At 54.9% G+C, this 22,479-nt stretch overlaps 1 protein-coding gene across 3 annotated transcripts in view; it reads right to left on the bottom strand.

Moving 5' to 3' along the window:
• WSCD2 (WSC domain containing 2) overlaps positions 1 to 18,512 on the bottom strand; it is a 116,188-nt gene extending 97,676 nt beyond the window's left edge. The window contains exon 1 of one of the 3 annotated variants that reach the window (XM_027044002.2): positions 18,122 to 18,512. The gene's annotated coding sequence lies outside the window, so the exon portion shown is untranslated. Of the gene's footprint in view, positions 1 to 16,094; positions 16,220 to 18,121 lie in introns of those variants that run through there. The other 2 variants (XM_027044001.2, XM_053205711.1) reach the window with 2 other exon arrangements.
• Positions 18,513 to 22,479: the final 3,967 nt, after the last annotated feature.

Genomic DNA, 22,479 nt, shown 5'->3' with positions numbered 1-22,479 from the left:
CGATCCGTCCCAACCACGGTGGCTGGCAGGTAGCAAGTGCTCCGTAAATGGCAGTCATTACGGTATGAGGGTGTCTGACGCTTGAAAAAACACTCTGAATTTGGTTTCTAAAGACCCAAGGTCTAGCCTGGTTCCACCACCCACTCCTGTGAGGTTTTTCCTCACATCACTTAACCCCTCCGACCCTTCTCTGCCATACGATGAAAGAAGTACAAGCCGTGGAGAGGATTACGACGAGGACCGGGATTATCACTGTGACAAACACAATGGCAGCTGTAGTTATCGATCAAGCCGACCGCTTAACTACTTCCCAAATCCTTCCCTTCCGTGCAGGCTCGGGCCGCTACTCCCACTCATTCATTCAACCAACAACTGTTCAGGAGGCACCACTGAGTCAGGCTTCACATTCCAGGCGCTGGGGGGAGACGACGGCAAAGGACCCCAACGGGAAACCAACATTCCAGCACGATGGGGTTTTTTTAAATATATTTTTTAATGTTTTATTTATTTTTGAGAGAGAGAGAGACAGAGAGAGAGAGACAGTGCGTAAGCAGGGGAGGGGCAGGGAGAGAGGGAGACACAGAATCCGAAGCAGGCTCCGGGCTCTGAGCTGTCAGCACAGAGCCGGACGCAAGGCTCAAACGCATGAACTGTGAGACCGTGACCTGAGCCAAAGTCGGAGGCTTAACCGACCGAGCCACTCCAGGCGCCCCTCAGTGCAACAGGTCTTAACTGGGGGTGATTCCATCCCCTTCCCCTCCTAGGGACACCTGCCCACGTCCGGAGATGTATCTTCGGCTGTCAGTGCCTGCGGGAGGGGACGCTACTGGCATCCGGCAGGGAGAGGCCAGGGATACCCCTCGACATCCAACAATGCGCAGTAAACCCCCGTCCAACAGAGAATTGCCAGGTCCCAAACATCAACAGCCTCGAGGCTGAGAAACGCCATTCTCTGGGAAAGCAGCAGAGAGTAAACAAAGTCAGTCAGTCAACCGAAGGGGAGATTGGAAGGTGGGAAAGGCCGTGGAGGAAGAGCCAAGCTGGGCCAGGATGCCAGAATGACAATGGAGGAGGTGAGAAGCGGCCAGATTTACTGAAGGTCCTTTGGGGGGCACGAGAGGAAGCAAGAAGTCAGAGGTGAAGCTTCGCGCCTGAGCATCTGCAAGGATGAGGAAGTGGTCCTCCCCAGTGGTCCCTTTACATCCACTCTTACCTGCCCCCTCCCCCCGTCAGTCTCCTCCTTTGTCCACATGGCAGCCAGGACCGTCTTTAAATAGAAACTTGGTGCCTCCGGCCCCCTGTTGTGTTCCCTCGCAAGGTTCCCAGACGCCTGGTGGGTGCCCACCCTGACCCAAAAGGTCCACCATCACATGCCCTTTCTAGTTCTTGCTTCCCCTCCAGCCCTACTCACCTCCACCCTCCAGCCACAGTGCACCTGACTCACCTCCTCACCACACCGGGCTCTGTCTGGTGTCTCTCACCTGTCAGGAACCCCACCTCCCTCCCCCCCCCCCCCCCGCCCTGACCCTGCCTGACCCTATTCCTCCTGCCAGGTCCCAGGTCACTCCTGCCTGACCCTATTCCTCCTGAAAGCCTCAGTTTAGATGCCACCTCCTCCAGGAAGTCTTCCTGGACCCCCTCTGCTGGGTGAGAGGTCTCTTCTGGGCAGGCTTTCACACCACCCAGTGCTTTCTCCCCTGAAGTGGTGATCTCCTGGTTTGGATCTCCCTGCCTCCTCTGCCAGGCTGTGAGTTCTGTGCGAGTGGGCATCAGAAGCATCTAGTTCACCCTGGGCCAGCCATCCAGGTTTGCCTGGGACCCAGAGGTCCCCGGGATGCTTAGACTTAGTGCTAAAACAGAAAATCCCAGGGACACCTGGGTGACACAGTCGATTAAACATCCGACTTTGGCTCAGGGCATGATCTCGCGGTTTGTGAGTTCAAGTCCTGCGTCGGGTGAGCTCGAGACCTGCTTCACGTGAGCCCCGCTCCTTTCTCTCTCTCTCTCTCTCTCTCTCTGCCCCTCATGGGATTCTGTCTCTCTCTTGCACCCTCTCTCTCTCTCAAAGCAAAAACAAACCGAACAGAAAATCTCAGACAAACCAAACCCAGTGGATCGCCCCAACTGCATCCCTGATGCTTTGCAGAGGTAAGATCAATTCACGTTTGTTGACAGAATGGCGAGCAGGAGATTTACGTACGTTTCCTAAATGGATGGATGAAGTTCGTCATCAAGGAGTTAATAATCCAAACCATGAGCCAGACTTGTAGAAGCCTCTGGAAGCCCTTGACCCCATTCCATTCTGGCCCAAGCTCCAAGGTCCGGTAACAATCATAGCGTTCCTGCTCTCCGGCCAGGGCCCAGATTCAAGATCAGGATCCAGGCCCACCCTCCTGTCTGCACAGAAAGGGAGGTCAAGGCCGTGGGCAAACAGCCAGGACAGCAAGTCCAAAGACCTAATTCTTCTGGACCTCTAGGCCAGCCCACCCTGGGCAGCACTCAGCTGCCCCACCTCGGGGCCCCACGTCCTGATTCTTATCCCGTCCCAGCCCTGTTATCTGACCCCTCCATCCAGGACAGCGTATCTCCCTCTTTTGGTAGCCTACAGAACCAGAAACTCGAAAACGCTTCTCGGGTTTTATTTTTCTCCTTCTTTCATGTTTTCTTTTTTTTACTTTTTCTGGGCCAGTCAACCCTCCAACCTTATCACGCTCTGAAAAAAGGGGCTAATCGTGTCCTCTGGCCAGGTGCAATGGCTTAAACTCGGTGTGCACGCACCCCCTCAAACACTAAAGTCGGGCTTCTATTTCAAGCCTATTGTAATGAGAATCGTATACTATGGGATCATCCGGGAGCGTCTTGTTTGCCTGGCATCGCTCTTCTGTGATCCGCCCTTTTGTGGCAGGTAGCCGGACCGTGTGCCTTTTTACTGCCGTGTGTTATTCCACGGTGCGACGGCACTTCCGGTCACGTGGCTCTTTTACCGTAAAGGACATCTGGCTACATTTCGGCTTTTTCACTCTAATGGTGTTATTATATGAGCACACGCGTATCCTCACATACCTATCGTGACAGACTCACCAGGAAGTAGAGAATATATACATACACCCTGATTTTTGTGGAGTCTATCATCCCAAAGCGGAAAAGAAGATTAGAGGCGGTCTCATGCCACTTCGGCAAACACTGCCAAGTGGTCTTCCAAAGCGGCCGAGCTAATTCACGCTCCTGCCGGCAGTGTATGAGGGTCCTCGGCCCCCCCTTTTGTTTATTTTTTTTTAAGTTTTACTTATTTTGAGAGAGAGCGCGCGAGGAGAGGAGGGGCAGAGGGACAGAGAGAGAATCCCAAGCAGGCTCCACGCTGTCCGCACAGAGCCCGATGCGGGGCTCGAACTCCCAGACGGTGAGATCGTGACCTGAGCCGAAACCAAGCGTCGGATGCTTAACTGGCTGAGCCGCCCAGGCGCCCTCAGCCCTCCTTTTAAATTTCAGGGAATAACCACACCCTTTTGCTGCACCGTGTGGCAGGTTTGGAGTGTGAGCCCAGCAGGGGGGCTCGGGGGTGTTGTGACCCTCACCCAGAGCAGACAGTCCGGTAGAGGCAACACGGGGCAGTTTAAATCGTCACTCAGCGCTAGAATCACAGACCCTGAAGGACTGATCCAGAGTTTGGAGAGCTCATGGCAGGGGAGATCTGACCCGGTCTAAGGGAGCCCCAGAGGAATTCTCAGAAGCAATGCTTCAGCCAAGACCCAAAGCAGGAGCTGCAATTAACCAGGTGAAGAAGGGGAGCGATGGGGAGGGAAGCATGCCGGCCAGATGACACAGCGTGTGCAAAGGCCCCGAGGTGGCGGAAGGGAACGAGGTCTTTTCAGGAGCGAGGGAAAAGAGGGCCAAGGAGGTGAAGAAATTTTCCTGAGGTGACACAGCATGTTAGCAGCAGAGCTGGGTCCAGACTCCGCAGCTAAGGGGACCTTACAACCATCAGTTTGGTGTATATGCCCAACTGATTCCCTAAGGAGGTAGGCCCCTCTCTGAAGAGCCACGACCTCTGGATGCACACAGGCTGGAGTTCAAATTCAGCTCCGCGTGCCCTCACTCTGTGACCTCGGCGAATCCTCTCACTGCTCAGAGCCTTAGTTTCCACACCCGTACAAAAGGTGATCGTGACGGTAAAGCTGCAAGCCTCAGGCTGCTGTGAGCAGAAAAGGGCGTCTGTGCTGGGAAAGGGCCTGGTATGTAGTATATGCAGTATGTTTATTAGTATATGCAAACTAATGCAGAAGGAGCAGAACCAGCTCCCAGGAGAAGCTGAGCTTTGCTGAGTACCTACTCTGCGCCTGACCCCTCCTCAGGAGGCAGGAGCTCCGAGGATCCCTGTTACCGAAGAGCACACAGAGACTCAGAGAGGCAAAGTGACCTGCCCTCAGTCACACAGCAGAGAGTGGGAGCCAGGATTGAATCCTCCCTCACCTGGAGGGACGGCAGTTGAATTACCTTCTCAGCCTCTGCAGGGGAAGGTTTATACCAGGAAATCAACAGTGTGAAGCAGGAAATCAGAGAGAACACTAATAATCTCAGGCAGCAAAATGAACCGCGTCTACGCGGCTGTTCTCACAGAATTCCATCCACAGAGCCTGTTACAAACGGTGCAGCTCACAGTGTAAAGGTCCCCCTGTGACCATCCAAGAGGATGCTGAACGTGCATGACCCTGGTTTCCAGAACACCGAGCCGGGTGTGTCTTCTGAGGTCATCCACAACACAAGCTCTCTACGGTTCAGGCAGGACAGGCTCCGTGTCCCCTTCGCTGGGGACACCTGACTTTACAGCACTGGTCCAAATACACCCAACGACATGCTTGTTTGGTCTGTCCTGTGTGTTACAATCAGTATTTCCTACTATATGAAGGGACCATGAATTTGACTAAAAACTTGTATGTTTCTAATAACTTCACAAGTAACATTTTAAAATCTAGGACAGTAACTGTGCTTTTTTTTTTTAAATTTTTTTAAATGTTTATATATTTTTGAGAGACAGAGCACAAGCAGGGGAGACACAGAATCCGAAGCAGGCTCCAGGCTCTGAGCTGTCAGCACAGAGTCAGACACAGGGCTCGAACTCATGAACTGCAAGATCATGACGTGAGCCGAAGTCGGATGCTTAACCGACTGAGCCACCCAAGCGCCCCTCTGCTGCTTTCTTAGTGTGAGGAGGGATGGCGGGGGGGGGGGGGGGGGGGGGCAGGAAGCTTCTTTGTTTGCATATACTAATAAACATGAAAATTATGTTAAAAAAATAAAAAAATAAAAACATCTGAATTTGGTGGCCAACATTTACAACTGGGTGAATTTTGCGTAAAGCCTGGGAATCCTCTGGGCGCCTGGGTGGCTCAGTCGGTAAAGCATCCGACTCTTGATTTTGGCTCGGGTCATGACCTCATGGTTCATGGGTTCAAGCCCCACATCAGGCTCTGCGCTGACAGTGTGGAGCCTGCTTGGGATTCTCTCTCTCCCTCTCTCTCTCTCTCTCTCTGCCCCTCCTCTGCTCTCTCTCTCTCTCTCAAAAAGTAAACAAACTTAAACAAACACAAACGTTGGAATTCTCTTGGAAAAAACAGTGGAGACAGGTGGCCACCCAGGGCTCCGCACTCCCCTGCGACAGTGGGCTGGGACTAGAAGCAAGAGCCTCTGAGGACAAGGCAGCTGGTCTCTGCTTCACTACTGTCCCTCTGCTCTGTCTCCTTCCCATGGGACCCGCCCGCCCCTGAAGGGGTCTGCATATGCGACCCCTCCCCACCTCCCCTGAGCCATCACAGCTTTGGGCTGGTCAAGTGACACAAGAGGGGAACCTGTTATGGACAGTGGCTTTCAGAACTGGAAGGGAAGGGACAGGTCCAAGGCTCGCAGCAGTCAAGGGGACGTCCAGGCCGAGTCTCCTGGGCAGGGGTGTCCCCATCACCCTAACTACTTGCAGAGCGCCCCCACCACCCCCACCCCACAGCTTCTAGAATCCCGTGCCGGTGGCAATCATCGCCATGGCAATACTAACGCGAGTCAGCACATACCGAGGACCTCGCGTGCTTGAACTCATTTCAGCGTCCCAGCAACTGGTGACAAGCAGACAGCCTACCAAGAAGTCATTTTAGTCTGCCCAGCATTCACTTCCCCTTCTTCGGTTCCCCGGGTCCCAATTTCCCTTTGGGGACCCATCCCTCTCCCCCTGTTGGTCTTTGTGGCTTAGGAAGCAGCCAAGAGTATCCGCCCCACCCCCACAAGGCTCAGGGGTCACGTGACTTCGATTGGGGCCAACTTACATGTCTCTGTTTCTTTGGCCATGGTGACTGGCCCCAGGAGGCCCCAGGGCTCAGTTCCAGCACTTGCTGGAACTGGGCTTGCAGCTGGCACCACGTAAACATGGAGACACTGATGGGCATTTGTGCCCAGAAGACAGCCAGAGCCTGCCTCGGTAGGAAGCGCACACAGAGAAAAGGAGAGCCAAAAAACCGTGAGGGAGGGAGGGAGGAGGAAGAGAGAGAGAGAGAGAGAGAGAGAGAGAGAGAGAGAGAGAGAGAGAGAGAGAGAGAACAAGCAAGAGAGCTGTAACACAGTTGAGCCCCTGGACCCAGCCACACCTGAAGCTAAGCTGCCAGTTACACGAGCCCAGGTGTTCCCTTTCGTGCCTCAGGATAAGAATGTAGTGACATTTCAGTTGACTCTTCTGTCTCTTACGACCAAAAGAATCCTGGTAAGTATAAACACTAACGTCATTTCCATTTTACATGAGTGACCAATTGCAGGCTGAGGGGATTGACGTAAATTACCCAAGGCCACACAGCGGTGAACTTCTAACAATGAATTTGAGCAAGATTTTGCCCTAAACCTAAAGCACTTAGGTCAGAAATCTCACGGGTCTCTTACGGCCGTCCCCACGCCGCTCGGAGCCCCGAGTTAAGGATTTTAGGGACAGTGTATGCGCAGAGCTGCTGGGAAACTGTGGTGTGTTGGGAAGGCCAGGAAGGGAGGGGCGGTGGCAGCATGATGAAATATATAATTATTATTTAAATCAGTTCAGATGCCATACGGAGGAAAAGCAAAGGTTTCCGTGGCATTTCCCCAGTGCCATTTTTAATTCTCTCTTATCGAGACACGGCTGGGATCTGTTTTTCAAAAAGAAAAAACTCCTTTAATTAAAAAAACAAAACAAAACAAATCCTCTAATAAAAGTTAAAATAGCCTATAGGCCATCAGGTGACAATGGAAGGAAGACGGGGCATTTCTGCAACTTAAAGCAGATTAAAAAACTAATTTGTTGACTCTTTTTTCCAAAGCTCACCTCTCCCTTAGAAGGCTGTGTGTTTTGCATAATGAGGCTGAAATCCTGAAATCACTGCCGTCCGCTCAGCTCCCTCTTTGTTGGGATTTCAATGGGCTCCCACCTCACATGGGGGTGCGGGGTTTTTCTTACGGCTCTGACCAGGATTTAATGGAATCATTTCACACTCTGCGCTTAAAATCTTTACAAGGCTCTCCACTGCTAGAAGGATAAAGGACAAAACACATACGCAGTCCACAAGACCCTGAGAATTGTCCACTTTCATTGTGTACCAGCTCCTCCCCACCCTAAAAGCCCCGGCGTCCGTGTCCCTGGTTCACGTCACTCTCCTTCCTACCCCAGGACCTTTGCGCATGCCGCTTCCCCTGTCTTCCCATCCTTCGCCTGGTTAATCCTGCTCAGCCTTCGGATCCCAGCTCATTTTTCTCTTTCTCAAGGCAGCCTTCCTTTCAAAGGCCCTCATCTGTGCCTTCCCGGTGTCAGGCACCTTGCCTCCTGACAGTTACTTTGACTTGTAACCATATGCAGGACAGCGTCTTGTTTTTGTCTCCACTGTCTCCGCAGGGCCTGCATACAGCAAGTGCTCAAATAAAGACTTGTAGAGCAAACAAACGGGTGAACCCCGCCGGGGGTCGGCATGCCACGGATTCTCTCAACACCAGGACTTCCCTTTCCCGCGTCCACAGCCCCGACCCATGTTCTCCCAGCTTGTCTCAAAATCTGCTCACACGTCCGCCTTTGGGTGTGCATGGCGCCCGAGGCAGGAGACCAGGCTGAGAAAGACTAGGGGCTCTAGGGTTGGATCCGCGTTCGAGTCCCGGTTCTGCCTCTCTAGCCTGTGCCTTGCTAGATTCGTTGTTGTTGGATGGTTTGCCAGCTGGAGTCACCTTCCAGGGCCTAGCACGGAACCGGAAGCTCTCGTATGAGGTAGGCACCCAATAAAGGAACGGCGCATAAATGAACGGATGCCCAAATGTGCTTTCGAATGGAAGAGGATGCTCAAGTTCAAAGAGAAAAACTTCCAGGCGATGCCCCAGCTGGTCTCAGGAAGATGCAGCCAATGGCAGCCTCCTTTCCCCCACGGGTCCTGAACAGAGGCCCAGGGACACTTTAATGCCAGGAGACACCTAAGCTACGCCCACGTGAGCAAACGTGGCTTAGATGATCACACCGTGTACTTACTGGCCACCGGGCGTGATCTCGCCGAATCCCCATAACAATGCATCCCAGCTGGCAGGATCGTTCCCATTTCAAAGATGGGGAGACGGAGGCACGGTGCGCTCAAGCAACTTGCCAAAGATCGCCCAGCGGGTAAGTGGCAGAGCTGAGAACCGAATGCAAGCCTGTTCAACCGTGCAGACCAAGGTCTTGGTCCCTACTCCAAAATCAGACCGGAGTGAGGCAGGCCATTGGACACGGGTGTAGAAGGTGCTGCTGTCGTTCTCTGGGGCCGTGGCATCTACTAGGCTGGCTCATCACCCAACTCCATCCCAGTGTCTTGTGCTGGAGGGCCTTTCTGCACGCAAACCAGCGGACAGCCAGAACCCCGCCTCGTAGTGCCCCCGCCAGCCTGCTTTCTGCAGGCGGCTGGCTCCCGAATGAGATACACGCGACGGAAGCAAACGTCCCAAGTCGGACGCCGAGCACAGAGGTGCTCTGGTTTTTCAGCAGCAGCGTTAGCCCGTTTGCAGCTGCGCACACCCCCCCCCCCTTTTACAGATGAGAACACTGAGGCCAGAGATGGAACCGCTCACTGGCTGTTGTGAAGAGACCGGCACTGGAACACCCAGATTTGCCTGGGTGTTTCAATGAGTGTTTATTTCCCGAGCTCCCACCATGTGCCAGATACTCTTCTAGGTACGGGAAGATGTCACTCACTCAACACCGTAAGAAACGAAGAGTTCCGTCTCAGAGAATTTTCAGACACCTGAAGCATCGTACACAGAAACATGTATCAGTTAACCACGGGGACTGAAATATTTTATACAATGAATGGTTTTTCACCCTTCGCTCTGCCAACCGAACGGGGCTCACTGGTCTTTAACGCCATCACAGAAGCCAGCACCTTTGCTGTTCTCCGATAGGGCACACGGTGTGACACTGAGTGGGAGAGAAGAGGACAGAAGGGGACAGAGGATTCCAAGCAGGTTCCAGATTCTGGGCTGACAGCAGCGAGCCTGACATGAGGCTCGATCTCACAAACCGCGAGATCATGACCTGAGCCCAAGTCGGATGCTTAACCGACCAAGCCACCCTGGCGCCCTTTCATGCTCATTTTTTTTTTATTTTTTTTTAACGTTTATTTATTTTTGAGACAGAGAGAGACAAAGCATGAGCAGGGGAGGGTCAGAGAGAGAGGGAGACACAGAATCCGAAACAGGCTCCAGGCTCTGAGCGGTCAGCACGGAGCCCGACGCGGGGCTCGAACTCACGGACCGTGAGATCATGACCTGAGCCGAAGTCGGACACTCAACCGACTGAGCCACCCAGGCGCCCCTCATGCTCATTTTTATAATCTCTTCATCTGTACCTTGTTCTCAGGCTGCCAGCTGTCACTCCTGGCTGCGGTCACCATGTTTTCTCTACCCACCCACACATGTCCAATCTGCTCCCTCTAGAGGCTACAAGTCTGGGAAATCAGGTCACCGAGCTCATCAGAATGGTGTGCAAAGTATGAGTAAATAGTCTCTGAGCGAGAAATGCTGGCTCTTTCCTGATAGAGACACTGTGGCAATTGAATGGGATGCCTTTCTTGTTCTATTTTTTTATATAGCAGAGTTTCCAGGAAATACGGCCGCAGTCATTACGGTGTTATGCTTAAAAGCTTCATGAGAATGAAAGCAAGTCCGATGGTTCCAGAGATTCTGGATTTTCTCTCTGTCCCACAGGATGGGCATTCAAACGACAAAGAACCCAGGCCATTCGCTCGTCAATGGACACCTTGCGCAGGGAGACATCAGGGCCATCCCGGCACAGTAGGGCTCACCTTCGGGACAATCTAAGAGAAGGAGAAACACGAATGGTCTGCCATCTCCAGAAACTACGTGGTTCATCATGGCAAACGTCGTGTGGCCCCAGCTTCTTGGAGGCCCAGGGGCTGTGAATCTGCCAATGCACACAGTCCTAGCACCTCAGGCCCATGTGAGTCACCTGCCCTTCAGTGTCCCGGGGGGGGGGGGGGACCCTCTGGCCATGCACGGTCACTCACTCCCACCCAGACCGCAGCCTTGCCCACAGACCTGCGCTGGCCATCATCAGGCCTGTGAGAACGGAGCCCAGTCTGGCTCGTGACACGCCCACGTTAATAAATCACAGGGAAGAGAAAGCAGCCTGCCTCTGAGGGGTTCCTGAAATAGCTCATCGCCTCCACCTGGGAAAGCCAGTGGCCACACAGCAGAGGGGGGACACAGGAGAGGCCGGGCACACAGGTTTTGGGGTCAGTCAGACCTGGGCTCAAACCCCAGCTCTGCCCCTTACTGGCTGTGTGACCCTGCTAAGCAAACGAACCTCTCTGAGCCTCCGTGTTCTCGCCTGAAGAGACAGGGGTCCTTTAACTCACAGGACTGACTGTCACAAGGACTCAGTCAGAGAACGGCAGTGAAGCTCTGATTCACCCTACAAACGGAGGCCAGGAGGATGATTCCCATTAGCATCACCATCATTATTCTCATCCTCAGGAGGGTCCGCAGAACAGGATCCTACAGGACAACCCTGGAACAGAGGCACAGATCTTAAGACTCTGGGGCTATGCCGCCTACGAGAAAGAAAATGGGACCATCAAAGGCCTTACTGGTAAAGTCCTTAGCAATTACGTATCATTCCTCTCCCATTCTCCAGATGGAAAACCCGAGGCCCGGAAAGGGGAAGAGACTTGCTCAAGGCCACAAAGTCAAAGGGTGGCAGAGTGGGGACCCAGATCCTTCACTTTCCATCCGGAGGCCCTTCTCGTCACCTGCACTCATGGGGCTACACAGAGAATTTAAAGGAATCAGCAACCTTAACAATATACCTGGGAGCTGTGCTAGAAACTGGAACACCTGGACGTGAGAAGCACACGGGGCCGGGCCCTCCTGCCGCCTAGGACTCCAGGATGCTTTTGTTGGAGTTGGAGGTGAGAAGAGCACCCAGCTATACTCCAGTCGCCAGGTATTAAGACCCTAGTCACCTGCTTCCCACTGGCTGGATGGCCCTGGAGTGTCTTCCCTTCTCTGGGTCTACATCTCCCCATCTAAGAATTCCCCAAGCTCATAAACCTCTGGAGTTGCTACCCTCTTCCTGAGCCCCTGGAGGCAAGCCCTATGTACCACCTGATCCACAGTGATTCAGCCAAGTGCACTGACTTCTTGCCTCCCCACTCCTGGCTGACGCCCAGGACCCTGGCTGGGCTTTTTAGCTCGGAGGTCGGCAATTTTTTTTCCTGTAAGGATCTGATACTAAATATCTCAGGCTGTGCAAGCCATATGGACTCTGTCACAACTACTCAACTCGGCAGTTATCGCCGGAAAGCAGTTATAGACAATGTATTAATGAATGGCTCACCTGTGCCCCAATAAAACTTTATTTATAAAAGCAGTCGGTGGATTGGAGTTGGCCTGTGTTTACCAAGCTCTGTTCTAAATCGTTCCAAGTGGGGTCCAACGCCTCCTCTAGGACTAAGGTAAGTAGCTTTTCCTGGTTTGCATGGGATTCTTCTGGTTTTGGGCACTAAATCCCGCCTCCTGAAATACCTCACAGTTTCAGACAAAGACGGTTATTTACCCGTGACCCCTGGTTTCGGCTACCTCGGCATTGCTCTGGCTATGACATTCAACTGTCTCCTCCATAAGAAAGAAGAGGAAGAACACGAGGAAGAAAAGATACCGTTTATTGGGGTTTCCCATGCGCCAAGCACAGTGTGAAGGACTTAGTCAACGTGACGACCTTTGATTTTTCAACAGCCAGATGGGAGGGCTGAAGCTGCTCCCAGGAAGAGGTCAAGACTAGGCTGGATCCCAGTCTCTTCTGCCTCCTTCTTCCTCTCCAAACTGTAGGCGCCTGAGGACAGAACTGGGGTCTCTCACCTCTGTATCTTCTGTGCCCAGCACAGAACAGGACAGTTGTAAGATTCTGAGCCAATACGGATTATCAGCAATCACTGATGCTGAGTGAATGAATATGGGAATGAATGAATGAATGAATGAATGAACGAACAAATCATTCCTCGATCTAGACAGACCCTTCCCACTTCGATGACATGATTCATTCCCGCCTATCCAACCTCCAGGTGCGTTAAACGGAAAAGGCCAAACGTATGCTATGCCGAAAATGCCTGCGGGCACTGGGGAGGCACTATGACATCATCATCTTTAAACACGTGTCTCTGGGGGAGCCTGCTTGGCTTGGTCACTTAAGCGATCTGCCCTGAATGTCAGCTCCGGTCATGACCTCATGGTTCACAAGATCAAGCCAGGCATCGGGCCCTGCACTGACAGCACAGAGCCTGCTTAGGACTCTCTCTTTCCCTGTGTCTCTGCCCCTCCCCTGCTTGCGCTCTCGCTCCGTCTCAAAATAAATAAATACACATGAAAAAGATTTTTGAAAAAATGGTCTATGACATCAGGGATCTGGGTGCAAATTCCCGGGATGCCTCTTCTGGGCTGTGAGATGGGGCAATCTGTGGTAGATTACAGGAGAAGACAATAACAGAAAACTACCTCCCAGGGCATTGGGGCATGATGTCTGGTCAGCACTTCCCAAAACATCATGCATCATCATCCTTATCACCGCTGAGGTGGAGATGAGCAGAAAGCAAGGTAGGAAGGGGGATACCCACGGTCAGAAGTACAGGTATTCATGACGCAGCGAAAGAGGAGGAAATACAGACTGCTGGTAGGTGCATCGGTTAGCTACAACCACAGTAACGGTGTGTAACAAACAACCATAAAACCCCAGGAACGCGCAATAAGGAGCATTGACCTTGCTAACCCGCGTGTGGCCAGCAGGAAGGAGCCTGGCTGAGCTAGGCACTTTATTGAGGTTTGGGCTCAGGGTGGTCGGACTTGTGTTCATTCTGGGGCCAGGCTGAGGGGCACCAGCGGTCTTGGGGGAGCTCTTCCCTTAGCCACGGCAGAAACGCACAAGGCCCCTGGAGACCTAAGCTTGGAACGGACCCACAGTCACGTCCACCGCCCGCTAATGACCAAAGTCAGTCACGTGGCCAAACCCAAAGTGAAGGGGCACCCTGAGGTAGGAAAATGGCAGAGCCTCACAGCTGAGGGCAGGGGTACAGGCCAGTGATGCTTCTATACCCCAATAACCAAACACCAGCCAAAGCTCGGAAAGGGGGCCCGACGCCAGCCCTGCCCTCCTCACCGGCTTCCTGTCCTGCCCCTGCCTATCAGCATGTGGTCAAAATCTGGAAGAGACCCCAAGCGCTCAACACTTGCAGTCCTTGGGGACCCCATCCCCATCTTCCCAACATCTGGACCTGCTCCGGGGAGCCATTAATCTCAGGCAATTTCTTTCCTCACTTGATTTGTTTATTTAAGGAAAACAAGTTGCTCCTAATTAGAAACACTGCTGTCGAGACGTTCAGTGCATCCTAGGCTGCCTATTTTCAGACCTTCTGCCTAAAATTATACCTGCGCTCTTAACATCTGTGAGTTTTTCAGCAACCGTCCTGAGCGCGGGCTTTGGGTGAGAGAGACCCAAGGTGCGGGGGGTGGGGGGGGGGGGGGGGGGGGGGGGGGGGGGGGGGGGGGGGGCGGGGGGGCGGTACAGGGACTTCAGAGCAGAGGCACTTGAAAAACTGCACACACAACGTCATGACAACCTGCTCGGAGCTGGCACAGATCACTGAAGCAACACCTGGTGGGTGCACAGCACAACACGGTCCCAACCTGGGGGGAGGGGGGGGGGCAGGGCGAAGAGTGGTTTTATTGTTTTTTTACTGTTTTATTTCTTTTGAGAGACAGAGTGTGAGTGGGGAGGGGCAGAGAGAGAGGGAGACACAGAATCTGAAGCAGGCTCCAGGCTCCGAGCTGTCGGCCCAGAGCCCGACACAGGGCTGGAACTCACAGACCGTGAGATCATGACCTGAGCCTAAGTCGGACGCTCAACCGACTGAGCCCCCCAGGAGCCCACAAAGGGCAGTTTCAAAGGTTCAGAGATGTTTTCTGTTGAGAAGCTCTTGGTAGTGCTTACACCCCCCACACACACACCCTTGTGGACACTCAGACATACCTACAGAGATGCACATGCTCAGCACACACACACACACACACACACACACACACACACACTATACACACAGAAATCCTACCACCCCCACAGACAGGAAAATACACCCCAGGCACACACACACTCAGAAACTCACTCATACACAGCAGATGTGTGCAAAAGGTACACCGCAACCCCCAAACACACGTTCAGAGACACCTGCACACGGACACACACTCAAATGGACGCTGCAACAAATACACCAGTACCGACCCTCAGAAACACACACGTACACGCAGAGATACAATCGAGCGTGCAATGCCACACACAGGCGCACACACCCTCAGAGATACATGCATATACACGCAGGGATGCACAAAAAGTTTACCCTGCCACACACACAGGCAGACACCCACAGAAATACACACAGACACAGACGAGCTCACAGAGGTTGCACCCCAACAACCAGGTCCACACACATACACAGAGTCGGGCAAGTGTGCAACGCTGTACACACATGTGCACAGACACAAAGGCACGCTGGAAGACGTGCAGGCTCTAGGCGCGTACCACAAGTCCACACCACATCCTTGCACACGCGTGCAGGTGCTCACAAACGCCCCCACACACAGGTGCAGGCACCTCGCACAGCTGCTAAAGCACGTCGCACCCAGGCAGACCCGCCTGGCCTCTCCGACACACGCATCGCCACACAGACCCGCCAGACCTGCATGTGCAGCCGAGCGGCCGGGCACCTGCCCGGTCACAGACACACCTTCAACGCGCATACCCCAACGGCTGCATGCTCCCAAGTGTGCACACACACCCATGCCTGCTCTGACTCACGCAGGCACCCGTTCCCTCACAGGTACGTGCGCACACACACACACACACACACACTCGTAAATCCACGGACACGCAATCTCACAAGTACACACCCAGCCTGACACTATTCACGTGCACACACACATATAAGATTTCTACGTAAGTCAGACTCCCGTGAGCCCATGTGCACAAACCTGCGTGAGAACGCACTCGTTTACACACGCGCTCACACACGGCATCGACACACACACACCCACGTCCTACTCCGCCAAGAAAACAAAGTGCTCATTAGAGTCCTAAAAGTCAAGGCCACGGACTGAGTGAGCTCCCCGCAGAACTGCCTCTGCCCGAGTCCCTACCGCACGCCCACGAACTCACTCCGGGGCGGCCGAGGTGAGGTCTGCCTTCCCCACCAGCAGGCTCAGCATGGACCCAGGGGAGCCCTAGCGTGGGGAAGGACACAGATGTCCCAAGCCTCGGAACCAACTCAGAGAGAAAGAAGACTGACCAATCTACTGCCTTTCTCCGCAATCTCAGAAACCCTTCTCCCTTACCCCCCACCCCCCACCCCCCCCACGCACACACACAGCACTTTCCCTGGCGCAGCTGTTCCTGTAGGGAACAGCAGCTTCGCCTGTTCCAACAGCCTCAGCAGACCGGGTGCCTGACATCCAGACCCACTGAACTTCCTGGCCCCGGGTCCCTACACAGCCGCAAAGCTGAAGCCATGGAGACAGCTTACCTCCACCTTCTGTCGTCATGGCAACGCAGCAGCTGGGTGCAGGCATCCCTCCCAGACCTCCCCGAGCTCCCCTCTAGGAGCTGCTGGCCCAGCGGAGCTCTTATGAGGAAGCAGTAAGGGGGTGGGGATTGCAGGTGTCAGCTGATTGGAGAGAACAAGGGCCCTGCCCCCCCCCCCCCCCCCCCCCCCCCGTCGCCATCACCTGGCGCTCAGGTGGGACGGGGACAGCCTCCCCAGGGAAAACGGCACCCGCGTGCTCACACACGAGACCCGAAAAGAGACAGCCCTGCTGCTGCCTGCCCGTGTCCGTGGAGCCCCAGTCCTCACCAGACTCTACAGTAAGCACTTTCCACGCACCATGTCAGCCCCCCCCACACCCTTCCTAACAGGAACAGGGAACTCCCCGCCGTACAGAGACGGCCGAGGTTCGGAGGGCAAAGCGACTGGACGCACTCAGACGCCTCTTACACACCGAATACGCTACGGGGTTTTGAAAACCTCATCCCCGACGAGCGCTCAGGGCCGAAGAGTGTCTGCACTAGGACCTCCGAGGACACGTGAAATCTCTCCATCTTGCAGAGGCGGCAACCAGAGCCCAGGGAAGTCTAGCGATTTGCCCAAAGTCACACAGCAAACTGACTGCGGTCTGGCAGCTCCGTCTTCTGACCCACAGACGAGGCTGCCCTGGGCCAGCGAGCACCAGCCTCCGACCTCAGGTCTCCGCAGCCCAGGGAGGCAGCTCCTAGCAGGGTCCCAGGTCAGAATCCTAAGCAAGAACAGAAGGTCCTGAGACCCCTACCTCAAGAACAGTCCCAGAATCACACAGCGATGCCATTCCCCGGAGGCAGAGGCCCAGCCCAAGCAGGACCAGCGAACTATTTCCACCCTTCAGGTCACAGTCAGCTTCTACTACCTGCCTTACCGACCAACCAGTACCAGTCCATCGAGATGACCCGAGCCCTAGGCTGTAGCCCCGGCTAAGAAGCACAATGCATCTAGAAGGCTGTGACCACTGGGGTGGCTCCAAAATGATCCTCAGAGACCAGGTGGCCTCTGTAGACCATGCTTCTCGTTAGGAGGAAGAATAATCTGGCCGAACTCATGAGCTATGTGCCGGGCTCGGCAGAGCCTCGAGGGATCTAGATTGTGGGGGGACTACCCACTTCCTCAGAGCCACAGATGACGAAGCCAGGAGCCTCTACCCAGCTGTCCATTCCAGCCCCTTTTCCACACAAAAGTTGGTCCCTCCCCAGGCTCTGAATGGTCTCATTGAGCGGCCCAGGTAACTTCCGCCAAGTCTTTGGCTCATCTAGGAGCGGCAGTTAATGGGAGGTGATCCCCACCTCTCCTAGTGTGTCCGCCAAGGAGATGAGTTCCTTCCTGGGATGACACTTGGGGCCGTGGGATTCTGACTGCGTGGGTCCCCCGTCCCCAGTCCTCTCCTCGCCTCCTGACACACACAGGGCAGGAATGGACAGAAGCAAGCCTGCAAAGCACTCACACAAAGCCCGTCCCCTGGGCAGCGCTGGATGCCGGCTCCAGACGCCAGGAAACCGCATGCACCCCAGCATCACCGCAACGAGCACCTCGTAAAGCCAAACTGGAAACATGACCAGCTCCTTCTCCCTCGGAACTCTGAACTGGCCGAGAAAGGGGGCTAATTCGTGAATTAAATGAAAGGGGCCCACCGCCTTCCCCGTGGCCCAGCTGAGCCTGAGAAGCCTCGAGTGCCTGCCCGCCTGCCTTTGGGGACCCGTTGGGATGCCCGCAGGAAGGCCGCCCGGATGAGCCGGAATGTCCCACCCTCTGCCAGAGGAGAGAAAGTTTGTCATCTACCAACGCTGGGTTGTCACCACTCGCTCGGCTTTTCCCTACACACCTGACTCCGGGCGCCGAGCCCCCAGCCTGCGGGGAAGCGGCTGGACCTGGAAGCCCGGTCTGGGGGCAGCAGGAATCGTTTCGCAGCAGCTCGGCGCCCCGCTCCCCTCCGGAGCCCTCCCGCCCGGTCGGGGCGCCTCAGCCCTTACCTGGGGTCGCGGCCACTTGCAAACTCTGCCAGCGGAGCCCAGCAGGCGCCGGGGTCTCCCTCCGCGGCTCGCGCGTCCCGCTCGGCGCGCCCGCTCCGTGGGCGCCTTCCCGGCTGCCAGCTGCTGCAGTGGCATCAGGGAAAGCCGAGTCCGGATTTCCTCGCTGGCCGCCGAGCCCGCTCCGGCCGGGGCCCCGGGGGGCGGGGGGGCTAGCTCTCCGGGGCCGGCGCGAGGGGCGTCCTGCGCGCCGCCAGCGGGAAAGTGGAAGAGTGTGCGTCCTGGATTGCACCAGCGGCGACAGCGGCGGCCGGGGGACGAGGAGGCGGTGGCGACGCCAGCCGGCGAGCCGGGGAGGCGGGCGGGCGGCGGCGCGAAGTGGAAGCCGGGCTCCCGCGAGCCTGGCGCCCGGGCGGGCGGGCGGCACTGCGGGCGCCCCGCGCCGCGACGAGGCCCCGCGCGGGCACCCGGCCCGGGGAGGGCGACCCCGGGGCGCGCCGGGCGCGGGCGGCGGCTGGGCGCGGGGCTCCGGCCGCCTCGCCTCCCGCTCGCCGCCTCGCGCGCTGCCTCGCTCGCCGCCCGGACTTCCCGTCTCCGGCCCGAGCTCCCCGCTCCGCCGCCGCCGCCGCCGCCGCCGCCGCCGCCGCCAGCAGCGCGCCTCGACCGGGCGCGCTCCTCGCGCGGAGCCACAGCACCGCCGCCGCTTAACTCCTTGCGTGCCACCCGGTCTTCCCGCGGCCGCCAGGCCTCCCGGCCTCGGTCTGCCCGCCTGTAAAATGGGCTCGCAGACCCGCTTCCGGGGTGGTTTGGAGAATTAACAGAGCCGATGAGGCGAAGGGCCAAGCTGCTGGCATTGAGGAAGCGCCGAATAGCTGGCAGAGGGTTTGCTCCTGCTGCTGCTGCTGCTGCTGCGTTCAGGAGGCTTCGCAGGTTACCTTGCAAATAGCAACTGCCACAAAGGGCAGTTGGGTCCGTTGGTACTTCGTCTCTTGTTTTTACAGGAAGTAGGCTGACGCTGTGTGACCTCGAGCTGATCACTTACCCTCTCTGAGCCTGTTGCAGAAGATTCCTTCTGAGCTCTGTGACCCTGGGTCTCAGCACCCCTCTGAGCCTCTGGACCGTCCTCTGTAAAGTGGGAGTGATAGAGATACTGACCACCTTCAAAGGAACTCCAGCAAATCTCCCGGAAGGGAGCTGCTGTCCTGAGAACCACCATGGAGTGAGAGCCTCCTAAATGCCAAGCACCTGGCCAGTGTAGTTTCAAATGCATCATCGCCTTAAGTCATGGAAACCGCCCTAGGAGGAAGCTAGTTCCAAATCCAGTTTTTCAGATGAGAGATTAAGAAGTTCACCCGAGTTAGCTCGGCGAGAAGGTGTCAGAGCTGGTCCCCGGACCTTCTGACTCCAAAACCAGTATCTGTTAAGCCTGGGACTGGAGGGGAAGCCCTACCATGGCCTACTGTTTGTTGGGAATGGCAGCAAGAATTAGCAGCCGCATCACTTTAATCAGAGCACATTTTTTCCCAATTAGAAAATGAATTCTTGTCTGATGTAAGTATTTCAGAAAATAGCAAATCACATGAAGGAAAGGAAGTCAACTCTATTCCCACCATCCAGAGGTAATGATTAGCAAGATCTTGATGGAGCTCCTCGGATCTTGTTTCTATACCTGCACGCAAAGGCGGTTGGCGCAAAGGGAATCATCCCATGGACACCATTCTGCATCAGGGGATGGGGAGTGCAACTCATGAATCCTTTGCTAAGGCTGTACGCCCCCCCCCCATTTTCCCCAACCCCAACAACTCCAGATGCAATTACCCTGCTGCTCCAGTAAAAAGCCTACCAGGGGGGCACCCGGGTGGCTCAGTCGGTTGAGCTCCTGACTCTTGGTTTCGGCTCGGTTCGTGACCTCCAGGTTCGTGAGTTTGGACCCGGAATTGGGCTCCGAGCTGATGGCATTGGAGCCTGCTTGGGATTCTCTCTCTCTCTCTGCCCCTCCCCACTCATTCTCTCTCTCTCTCTCTCAATAAATAAATAATAAATAAATATTTTTTTTAACAAAGAAAAGAAAGCCTACCAGGCTGGAGATTGGGGCATCGGACCCAGTTACCACTGGACAAACCCTGCTCTGACACCTTCCATTCTCCCACTGTTCCTGTGCCTCCCTCTGAGAAATCCAATTCACTCATTTGCCTGGGGTGCTGACACTTCTGAGGTCACACACACCTCGTAGCCTGCCCAACCCCATCTGGAGCAAAGCATTCCCACCCGGCCAGCCCCAGAGGGACAGAGGCAGGACAGGGTCTCAAAAGTGCAGGCGACCTACATTCACATCTGGCCTCTGTCCTGAGCAGCTGTCAACTCTCAGAGCCTCTGGTTCCTGTCTACAACCTGGGACGGAACACCCACCCCCTGGAGTTGTTGTGAGGATTACGTGAGATAAAGACCAGCAGACGCCCAATTCACAGCAACTGTTGCCAACAACTGTTGAGTCCTTCCTAGGTGACAGGCACAATTCCCACTAATGCTTCACAAGCACCTCAGGTGATAGGTATTGGAATTAGTCCATTTAGAGAGGAGGAAGCTGAGGCCCGGGGCGATGAAATCCTCTGTCCAAGGATGCACGGCAAGCTCATGGCAGAGTTTCCATCAGACCCCAGCTCTTCTGGCCCCTGCCCACCCGGTGGCCAGCACGATTCCAAAAGGCAGACGCGGCGCCTTTCTCACGTCCTCCTGGTTCCTCCCCAACTCAGATCCCCCTTGCTCTGTCTAGGGGACAAACCTCCTCCTAGCCGAGGTCTAGGGACTGACACCTCGCCAAGGTGAGGCAACTAACACCTTGCCCGCTGCAAGGTGGTGGAGATCCGGGGAAAGCCCTACTGCTCTCCAGCTGCCCCCCCTACTCCTCCGGAACCCCCCTCAGGAATGGGCATCGGGCCCGTGGAGAAGCACAAAGAGACTTGGAATCAAACAAGTGAAGTTCAAGTGCTAGGCAAGGGTCTTCGGGTTGGGCACTCACCCTTTAGAGTCGGCTTCGTTGTCCACGAGAGGACGGACAACGTCTTCCCCGACTCTTCCTAGGTGTCTGGGAACATTATGCATTGGAAACCACTTTGAGAGCGGCACAATCTGTAGACGCGTTAACGGTGATGTTAGAGTCTGTACAGGGATCGTCACACAAGCACATAAGGACAGAGCATCGTGGCATTTTGTAGCAGTGAAAAGTGGGGGCTCTGGAGACAAAGTTTGTTTTCCCCCATACAGATGTCCAGTTGACCCAAAACCATCTTTTGGAAGAAGTGCCTTTTCCCCACCTGCCCTCTGGGGTCAACTCGGTCAGATAGCCCAGGGCGCCATGTTGGGGGGTAGGGGGAGAGGGCTGCTGGTTCTGCTTCACCCCCTGGCCTAATTCTTGGGGTTGCCAGGGCCCCGGACAAACATCGTTTAGCCCCACCGCTGGCCTTTGAAACCAGGAGATTGTGATTCGCTATAAAAAAATGAGTGGTAAAGCTGGAGGGTTTTTTTGTCTGAAACACAGCCCGTTTGGGCAGGAAGCAACAAGGTCCTCTTCGTCTAGACCCAACCACTGGACAAACTCTAATTGTTGCTGAGGATTGGCTCTGCTCACTCCTTATCCAGGCCACCATTTGTGTTCCAGGCGGCTGAGGGGAACCTCTTCCTCTCCCCACACCTTCTACTTCAGCTCAGAATCTTACTGTTTCTGGCCCAAGTCTGTTGCAGCATTCACGGAGGAAAGAGAAGCAAGAAAGCAATCCTTGAAATAAATTATATTAAGATCAAAACGGTGATGTAAGAGAGTTTCCGTGCATAAGATCAGGTAACACCTCTAAGCTACGTTGGTAAAACAAGCCGCTAACCAATACATCACCGTCCTTTGAGCCACAGCGTCTAAAAATAGGATTTGCTCTAATTTCCTGAGTAGCTGGTGTAAGTGGAGAGAATGTTAGAGTAGTGAGCGGGCTGTGTCCGGTGGTAAGTAAGTCCCCTTTGATTGTATTTGTCTCAAGTGGAGAGGAGGGGACTGGCCTCCAGAAACGTCAGGCCAATCCTAGCAGAGCTCAGAGGGTTAACACGAGAGTCAGCCAGAGCTCGGTGGCCTTGGGTAAATTAATTAACCTCTCTGGGCCTCATCTTCCAAAAGCCAGAGGATAGTGGTTCCAACCTTATGAGGGTTTTGTGCAGATTAAATGATAGGCATGTATAGACCGTATCACAGAGCTACATGCATTGTGCACGTGAGGCACGATCTATTATCATGGAGAAGACAAATCCGAGGCAAAGTACGGATGCCATTCATTCGGGGCTCTGGACAGAATTCTGGAATTCAAGCCTGTGTGGCT

Source organism: Acinonyx jubatus, chromosome D3, assembly GCF_027475565.1.
Source record: "Acinonyx jubatus isolate Ajub_Pintada_27869175 chromosome D3, VMU_Ajub_asm_v1.0, whole genome shotgun sequence".
Lineage (NCBI taxonomy): Eukaryota > Metazoa > Chordata > Mammalia > Carnivora > Felidae > Acinonyx > Acinonyx jubatus.
This window is presented reverse-complemented; position numbering and strand designations above follow the sequence as displayed.